Genomic DNA, 6,919 nt, shown 5'->3' with positions numbered 1-6,919 from the left:
AAGTTGCATAAAGATTGTGCTCATTCTTGTCCCCTGTGGCCTGGCAAGGCAGACCCACAAGGGTGAAGTGATCAAATAGCAGGCAAAGGTGTCCATGTCAGAGACAGCCTCTCTGTTCCCCTTACTTAGGGACCCACATGAAGCCTGAGCTGCCCATCTGCTACATCTATGTAGGGGGACTAGGTGAAGTCCCTTCATTGTCCTAGGTTGGTGTTTCAGTCTCATATTTATTTTGAAATCACTCAAGGATGGGACATTCTTGAAAGCTGTCAGTGCCTCTGTTGTTTTGGTAAGGCTCAAAGATGCCTGAAATGCCTCCTCTTCCACACTTTCCTGTGGGAGGGTTTTAGTGCACACATACTCTACATACTCTCTCTGGGTATTCTTGGCTTATATTTGATTCTAGCAGCAGTGTCTGGGTTTTAGGAATTGTTGTCTGGTACAAGCATCGCTCTCATCGTCTATTTTAACATACTCTCTAAGAAGTAGATCTATCTGTTCTGAGTGTCAGAACCCTCATTTTCATGGGGATAAATAGCATAGGGCTTGGGTAGAGATTTAAGTTGATAATTCCCCACATTTGTTAATTGCATTATTTTGAACTCTTGGAACTGCAATTTAGAGATGAGAGAATACAAAGAGAGAGTGAGTACTGATGCAACCTGTGTTTGCCAGAATGTCTGCTTACTTATCAGAGTCCAGGCGTGACAGCATGACCCTGATGGATCCCACACCGCTAACTACTTGAGGACACTGTAAAAATCACAAGGACTAGACACATCTAGCTTTCCAAGTACAACAGCCGATTGCACTCACACCCCTCACTCCCACATATCACTAAATTCAGTAAGAAAGTATCCAAGCCTTCTAGCTTATGTCAGATAGGGTCTCTTTCTGTGGCCCTATCATCTCAGAAAAGAACCAAAGCTAAAAACTCAAAACAAACACAGCACAGAGAACACATTCATCTTACATCTAGGGGACTGTTCCTTTTTGGCTTTAACTTTATAATCAGTTATTTTATCTTAACTACAAGAGGAGTACTTCTTAACATGCTTTGCCCTGTAGACAAAATGTGGTGTAATCTCAGAACTTGGCCACAAGAGAGCATAATTGTATCACCAATTTGAAAGACTTCTAAGACCATGTTGAATAAGAGCAGAGCAAGTGGGAACCCTTGTCCCCTTCCTGACTGTAATGGGAATGCAAAGAGTTCTCCCCCTCAATGTAATCTGGCCTGTAGATTTATAGGCTGTAGCTTTTTTACTATACTGGGACAGTTTTCTTCTATTCCTATTTTCTTCAGGGCATTTACCAAGAAGGACTGCTGGAAATTGTCAAAAGCTTGTCTGTATACATTGAGATAATAATGTGAATTCTGTCTTTGATTAAGTGATCTTAACAATTAGCTCAGTACTCCCAGTTTCACATTATTTGTTTAAAAATGCAATGAAGCTGGGCTTGGTAGCACATACCTTTAATCTCAGCACTCCAGGAGGCTGGGGCAGGCAGATCTTTGTGAGTTCAAGGCCAGCCTTGTCTACACAGAGTCCAGGACTGACAAGGATACATAGAGAAACCCTGTCTTGAAAAAGACTAAAGAGATGGCTCAGTGGTTAATAGCACTGTCTGCTCGTCTAAGGGACCTGGATTCAATTCCCAGCATCCACATAGCCGCTTACAACTGCCTGTAACTCCAGTTCCAGGTGATCTGACACCCTTATACAAATGCATATAAAATTAAATAAATTATTTTTAAAAACACAGCCAACAAAAATAAAACAAAAAAGCAAGGAAGAAAGATGGGTTATTATAAGAATAAAACTATCACATATAGTACCTGGCATCAAGACTCCTCACGTAAAGAAATTTTGCTGGGCTCTGTGCTAGGATCCAAAATGATGAAATAACCTCCTTGAGATCATCACAACAAACCTTTGAAAGAAGACTTTCATATGAGCATGCATGGTGTCAGAACAAACCCACTGGAAAGGAACCAAGAAGTCTCAAAGAATAAAAATTTTAAAAATGAGTTTATATTTTCTGATTATTTACCAACAGATAAGGAAATGACTGTTTGGTATCTGGTACAGGAGCATGGCATGACATAGAGCTAAGAACTCACAGCAGTGGTGAGTGCATAGAGAGAGAGAGATGAGTAGGTAAAATGTAGCCAAGATCTCTAATTGCAAGATAAAGTAAATGAATTAATGACTGACTAATTAGAATTGTCTTCTTTTTTAAAAAATTTGGTTCTTTAAAAACAGGGTTTCTCTGTGTAGCCTTGACTGTGCTGAACAGTCATCTGCCTATCTCTGCCTCCTTGAGTGCTGGGATTAAAGGCTTGTGCCATCATGCCTGACTTAATTTGAACACTTTCAATGGGCTCTGGGCCTACTTGCTATGAGGTGTCCTTAGTCAGCTAGTACTTGGCTGTATAGAGACCAAACCAATGCCAATTTGTGCTCAGGGTCTGAGAACTTGACCATCCTGGAGTTTCCAGGGAGATCCACAAATGTACTGCTAACAACCTTACCTAAGAGCTTGTACCCTGGCCAACCAATCAGAGCTACAGGTCACAGTGACCAGAATAAAAAAAATTCCTCCGTGGAGTCTGGCCCTGGTCCCCCAGGCAATCAGCTTAAAGGACAACTTTCCTGTACCCTTCTAACCTATCACGTGACAGTAAAGCTTAAAAATGGCTTTAAATCTCCTCCTTGCAATTATTTTTTCTTCTATGATTTGCTTGAAGACATTTTCTGGTCTTCAGGACTTTGTATCTTCCTTTTCATCTACTCCTATAATCCGGAGGTTACACCTTTTCATGGTGTCCTTGATTTCTTGGATGTTTTGTCACCAATTTTTCTGTTTTAATGTTTTCTTTGAGAGATGTATAAATTTCTTCTATTGTATCTTCCGCACCTGGGATTCTCTCTTCCATGTGCTGGATTCTGTTGGTTATACTTGTCTGTTGGATTCCTGATTCCTTTTTGAATTGTTCCATTTAATGATTTTTCTTAATTTGTGATTTTTAATAATGTCTAATTCTGTTTTCATGTCTTGAACTGTTTTATTTAATTCCTTCAGCTGTTTGTTTGTGATTTCTTGTTTCTTCTGGATGCCTTCTATTCATTTGTTTGTATTTTCCTCGAATTCTTGGAAGAATCTATTCATTTTCTCTTCATAGTTCTCAAATGACTGTATAAGCATGGTTTTGAGGTCACTCTCCTGTGATTCCACTGTAATGGGGTATCTGTTGGTACAGGAAAGTTGTCCTTTAAGCTGATTGGCTGGGGGACCAGGGCCAGACTCCATGGAGGAATTTTTATTTATTCTGGTCACTGTGACCTGTAGCTCTGATTGGTTGGCCAGGGTACAAGCTCTTAGGAAGGGTTGTTAGCTGTACGTTTGTGTATCTCCTTCAGAAGCCACTGCTGCTGCTGCAGATGCAGCTGCTACCTCTGTGTTGGTCTGCTCCTCAGGGGTCTGTGCTCTTCCCATGTTCAGGGGTGCACAGGTTTTCCATAGTTTGTTACTATCAAAATGTGGAGCTCTTTCATTGTCATGGGGTGGGGAGCTTGGTGTTCTTGGTTAAGAGATCAGTTCAATTCCCTGACTGGATTACTCTGGCTTATAGACAAGCTCCATACCACTTGCTGCCATCTTGGAATCCCCCCCTAGAATGTTTTCGACCTGTGAGACTTACTGTTAAATAAGCCCACACTTTATAGTTCTTTGTGAACTCTGATTGGCTGGTTCAACTCAGCTGTTCTGGTCTTCAAGATGACTGATCTATCTGACTTCTCATAGTTGCTCTAAATATAATTCTAGCAATCTGTTCTGATTTCTTTTTGGCTCCTCATTCTTTGGTTCATTCTGCCTTCTGCTGTGTCTTGTTCTCTCTCTCTCTCTCTCTCTCTCTCTCTCTCTCTCTCTCTCTCTCTCTCTCTCTCTCTCTCTCCTTCTCTCTCCTGTTCCTTTTTCTTGTCTCTTCTGCTGTGAATTGGGCATATCCCTATTCTGACTCATTCTGTCAAATCTTTATCTGGTTCATGTCTTTGTCAGACTCTCATTTAGATGCCATTTTCAAACATGGTCATGGGTTCTCTCACTCTCATTACCCTGGAGACAGCTCTCCTGCTTGCCATAGATGGTGAGAGATAAGGAAGGGAAGAAGGGCATCTCTTCCTTGTCTGTGCTTACTAACCACCCAACACACAGGAGTCAGGGACAGCTCTCCCATACTAACTCTCTGGGGCAGTTCACCTGTGCCTCTGCCATTAGTTTCAGCTATACTGTACTACCCAGGTAAGGTGAAGGGCCCACTCTCCTGCAGCTGGTGAGGGGCAAGGATAGCTCTCCTGTTCTCATGATCCCAGGCCCAGGTCTCCTGCCTGCAGTAGATGGTGAGGTGAGGAGAGCATATCTTTCCCATGCCACTGCATTCCAGGAGATATGTTACTGCTCAGATCAGATTTCCCACTTGTAGCCTCTCAGGCTGGTTCACTAGCAACTCTCTCAACATGCTGCAGTACTCTCCCAAGTACTGCAGCTGGCTAGTGGTGAGATCAGGTGCCCTGATATCAAGCCCCCATGGACAACTTTCCCAAGAAGCCCAGGTAAGGAATAGGGCCAGTTCTGTACAGCCCTCAGACATCAACATGTCTCCAGGCAGTAGACCAGACTGGGAACATCTGCCTGGCCTTTGGTGTTAACAGACCCTTGTTACTGCAGAACCATGGACCCAAGTGTGGCTCTAGTAACAGCACAGACCAGGACCCTGGCAAGTCCCAGGTGGCATCACAGGCTACTCACATCAGGTTTTTGCTCACTACCCTCAAGTCTCCAGTTCTGTCTTTCTTTATTGTGCCCACTTCTTCTGCTTCTCTTTCTCTTCTATTTCACCACCATTTGCCTCTTCATCTTAGTAGCACCTGGGGTCTCTAAATGTCTGGGGTTGTATCAGGAGAGGTCTGTTGAGTATATCTTTATGCATCTATCAACTACCAAAATTTAAATATCCATGACAAAATTAGAACTAGAAAAACCAATTGCTTCAGATCCTCCTTCTTAAATTATGTCTATTACATGCATATACTTCCTCATTCCCTAATATTTAGTATTTTCTTCTCTTTTTACATGTTATTCTGTACCCATGTATATATTTGTTTACATATGTTCATATATTATTCTGTAGGCTCTATATGCAAGGGAAAATATGTACATTTTTTAGCTTTCTGAGATTGTTTGACCTCACTTAATATTGCACATCTCTAACCTACCCATTTTCCTACAAATTTTGTAACTTCATTTTACTTTAGAGCTTAACAATACTTATATTTCATTCATATATATATCATATTTCTATTACCGATTCATCTCTTGATCAGCAACTAGGCTGATTTCAATTATTTACTATCATAAATAAAGCAATCATAAATGCAAAGAGCAAATATCTCTATGGTGGGGTATGGAGTTCCCTGTGTGTATGTCTAGGAATGGGTCATATAATAGTATCATAGGGTTTCTATGGCTGTGATGAAAAACCATGACCAGAATGCAACTTGGGGATGAAAAGGTTTATCTGGCTTACACTTCCATATCATTGTTCATCTTTCCAGGAAGTCAGGGCAGAAACTCAAACAGAGCAGGAACCTGGAGGCAGGAGCTAATGCAGAGGCCATGGAAGGGTGCTGCTTACTGGCTGGCTGCACATGGCTTGCTTTGTCTGTTTCCTTATAAAACCAACAGCCCAAGGATGGCACCACCCACAATAGGCTGAGCTTTCTCCCACTAATCACTAATTAAGGAAATGTTCCCAAGCATGTCTACCACTAGATCTAATGGAGGCATTTTTCTGTGTAGCCTTGGTTGTCCTGGACTCACTTTGTAGACGATGCTTGACTTGAATTCATAGAGATTGCCTGCCTATGCCTCTGATTGCTGGGATTAAAGGTGTGAGCCATGCCCAGCCACAATTAATTTTCTTAATAGTAGTTTATAGGATATATATGTATGTATATCCACTCACCTAGAAGTATAATTTTTCAGGTACAAAACAAACAAGCCAGACTCCAATCACTTTCCCTGGGGGAGAGCTCTATCAGTCAAGACACTCAAAGTCTTTTTCCCTTGTCTTCAATCACTGTAGCTGTAATATGCAAGTTGTGAAACCCCCAAAGACCTGCATCAGCAGGATGCAAATCACATACGGTCATGTTTATTAGTTAAGCACAGAGACTGGACCATCAGCCCCTTCATGAGGAGGGAAGATGGTGTGTGTGTGTGTGTGTGTGTGTGTGTGTGTGTGTGTGTGTGTGTGTTCAGGATCCATTCACTCTATTCACTTCCTGGCAGAGAATATTTACACATTTGCTGTAGTATAATCAAGAGGACAATATCACACACTGGACAACAATATTCAAGACAATCCCCTGAGGTTTTTTATGTGCTCCTACCTAGAAATGTTTGTTGGTCATGTCCGCACCACAGTAATTAAGTACAGGCTTTTGACTACTCTGCCCAGAAACCACACAGCCGGTTGTTTGTTGTGTAGAGAAGAACCCTGCAGTGTCTCAGCCCTGATGATGTAATGGCCAACATGTGCTTTGCAGACTGTCATCCTATAAAGATAGTTCTTTTGTTTGTTTTTCCCACCCATATCAATCATGAAACCGGCTGTTGAGAGGCTTAGAACTCCCAGTACATTGTAAAAAGACTGCAAGCCCAGTTCTGTGTGGAGGACGACCCACAGCTCAAAACCCCCCTTGTGACTACGCTGATCTTCACACTTAGAGCTCAGCTTTCACAGACTTTTGTAGCAACATTTTTGAGAATGCTGGAATTTTGGTTTCTTTAAGAAACACACAGGTGCCCATGTAAGACAGAGGGTGTTGGCTTCTCCTGGAACAGGAGTTAC

Source organism: Acomys minous, assembly GCF_964271855.1.
Source record: "Acomys minous genome assembly, chromosome: 4".
Lineage (NCBI taxonomy): Eukaryota > Metazoa > Chordata > Mammalia > Rodentia > Muridae > Acomys > Acomys minous.
Note: the sequence above shows the minus strand (reverse complement) of the source record.